Below are 3,384 nucleotides of genomic sequence, written 5' to 3' on the forward strand. Positions count from 1 at the left end.
ATGACGAATGCGATTATGACCAAAACAAAATGAATTGACAGCTATCCCATTGTTACGCATACCAATGCAATGAAACTGAAAATGTTTTATTTGAAGCTGCAAAGTATAGCACGGAAAAAGTGTAGTACACCGCGAAAACGAAAACGACATAAGTTTACAGTATTCACGTGCTATAATTGGCGACAAAGTTTTCTTCAACGAATGAGTACCTATTCAACTATTTTTACTACTAATTATTGACACAGTGTTGTTGTTTAGCTAGTTCGATTAATTTTTAAATGTATCCAGAATCCAAACACGGTCACCTTGTTTTAATTTAGTTTAAATACAAGCAAAGCATTTAAAACTTTACTTCACGATTAATGAAATTGTGTTTATCGTGGATTGTTATTTCTTCAGTGGCAAATTTGCGGTATCGCGTGGTGAAAATTACAGCTTTATTTAGCTTCATGATGTGAAAACTGATACTATCCAATAAAATCAATGCGTATCCAAAGCAATACCCTATTATTACAGGGTTTATTGAAATTTAAAGTCATCATAACATTGTAGTCCATCCAATTGCTGTATATTTATAATAATATCAAAAATGACAAAATATTAAAGCGTATACCATATCGGGTTGTTTCCAAGAAGCACACCGTCAACCATAATGAACTCTGAAATATTCCCGCACCTTGTGACGATTCTTCCTCTTTATATCACCTAGTGCGTTGTATGTGATTTGTCGGGAAATAGTTCATCCAGCATCCCTCATCAGCGCTGCGAAATTGTTGAGGATACTGAAGCAATAAGAAAGTCACGATCCACTCAAGCGATTTTTAGTTGATTTATCGTACGCTCTTCATGTCTTTGATCGAGCACAGAGTTCAAGGAAAAAAACTTATTCAACCATGAATATAAACTAAATGTGTTTGCTTGATTTTCAATGAATATATAGTAAAATGTGGAACATTTTTGCCTAACACAAGGGTTGTGTTCAAAGCCATTGCGTAAGGTTAATTTGAGTAAGTTCGAAACACACCCTACTCACCCTACTCAGTCATTCTCAGACTTTAGGTTGCATTCAGCGTGAGTTGAATTTTGGCAACACGTTGAGAAATACGGGAAAGTCCTTTTTTGAAGCACACACTTTCGAGATAATCGCGTTAAAAATTTAAAGTGCCGCTTTAATCGCTGGAACTGTAAAAACATTAAAAAATCCCACTTTCGGGGACCTAACGAAACTCCTTCATCTCAAAAATTTCTGAGTCCCGAAGATTTTATGTTCTAAAAAAAAAAAAAATGTTTTTGTGAAACACCAGATCAAAAAAATATTCAATTTTTTCAATTTTGACATTTTCATTAAAGTTGCTAGTTTGACATTTTCATTAAAGAAGACAGTGTTTTTAGTTAGCGAAGCAAAAAAAAAAAAAAAAAATTACCGATCTGAAAATATGATAAGGACTTCGAAAAATATGTCGCATCTAGACGGGATATCGACCTCGAATCTTCTTCGACATTTTCTAAAATATTTAGCCATTGTAAATCGAAAAGTGTATGACAATTGCCTTCCTAAATGCATCCATTTTCGAGTTATTTTAAACTTGAATTTCGAGAATCAGAAAACAAATACTTAATTTATATTGAAACAAAATAAAGTTAAGATTCCTATTTTATATTTTGTTGGCTCTATTACGCAAACTAATCTGATAGAATCTGAGTAAATATGATGAAAAACATACCCATTGCTTTAACACGTTTAATTATGTAAACGCATTGAGTTTTTAATGCCACGTCACTTCTATTGCAAAACAGCAAAACCATTTCAAAGATTTGCACTAAAAGTGACGCCTGAATAGTCTAGTTTGCATGCGTACTGGTCGGTAGCCAGCAGCAAATATATAAATAAAATTATGCACTCCACAAGCATGATACACTATCGTATTCGTACCTCAACGTCACTTCTATGTAAAGTGGCGCTAACGTCACTTCTATTTTTGATATTTCTCAGTAATTTACAAATTTTTCGGAAACGGCAACAAGCATTTGAAGTGATTTTCTATATTATAGTAATATGTAAAAAAAATGAAATTTGAAAATTGGCGCTTACGTAAATATTTATTATATATATATATATATATATATATATATATATATATATATATATTATATATAGTATATATATATATATATATATATATGTTATATTAATATATATAGTATATATATATATATATAATATATATATATATATATAATATATATATATATATATATATATTATAATATATATATATATATATATATATATATTATACTATATATTATATATATATATATATATATATATATATATTATATATATATATATATATATATATATATATATATTATATATATATATATGATAAGAAGAGAGCGCGAGGGGGCGAGTGCGTCCGCCCGAGTGCTGACCAATTAGTTGCCACATTATGGCGGGCGTGCGACCACTGCCAGGACCCGCCAACCTAGGAATGGTAAGTCACCGGTATACTGGTGACCGACGCGATAGCGGACCTCCGTAGCGCGTGCCTCCGTGCAAGACGGATGTTGCAACGTGCACGTACCGAGCACGAGGTAGAGCGCCGTGTAGTATTCGATCTGCAAGATCGGCGCTTAAAAGTGCGATAAAGGCGAGCAAAAGGGCCTGCTTCGATAGGCTATGCTCGAGTGCCAATACGAATCGTCGGGGCAACGCTAGCAGTCGTAATGGCGAAGACAAAGGCGTGTTGGCGCCTGCAGAGCGATCACCAGCGATGCTGGAGCGCATCATCGAGGGACTCTTTCCGACCAGCAGCCAAATCCTTGGCCTCCGGTTGCTGAGTCTCACGTCCGGCGTTCCAGTATCTCAGACACAGACACCAGGGATGGTCGGCCAACCTGCCGGGCATCCATCGTGAGAGACGGCAGCCGTGCAGAGGTTGGGAGGAGGTAAGGGTTACGAATGAGGAACTCATCGTGATCGCCACTCCCTAAAGGTGAGCAAGGCACCGGGCCGGATGGAATCCCGAACTTGGCCATCAGGACGGCCATGAAAGTGGCCCTGATCTATTTCGAGCAGTCATGCAGAATGCCCTGATGACTGCCTCTTTCCGGACAGGTGGAAGCGGACAGAGATTGGTGCTGTTGCCGAAGCTGGAAACCGCCAGGGGACCCATCGGCATAAGACCTATCTGTCTGCTGGACACTACGGGCAAGGTGCTTGAGAGATTTCCTCAACAGACTGGTGAAGTACAGCAAGGGTGTAACGGTCTGGCAAGTAACCAGTTCGGCTTCCGGAAAGGTAGATCCACGCTGGATGCTATTCTCTCTGTCACAAGACGCAGAGGTAGCACTCCAGCGTATGAGTTGGGCTTCGCTATT

The sequence above is a fragment of the Wyeomyia smithii genome, chromosome 2, assembly GCF_029784165.1.
Source record: "Wyeomyia smithii strain HCP4-BCI-WySm-NY-G18 chromosome 2, ASM2978416v1, whole genome shotgun sequence".
Classification (NCBI taxonomy): Eukaryota; Metazoa; Arthropoda; class Insecta; order Diptera; family Culicidae; genus Wyeomyia; species Wyeomyia smithii.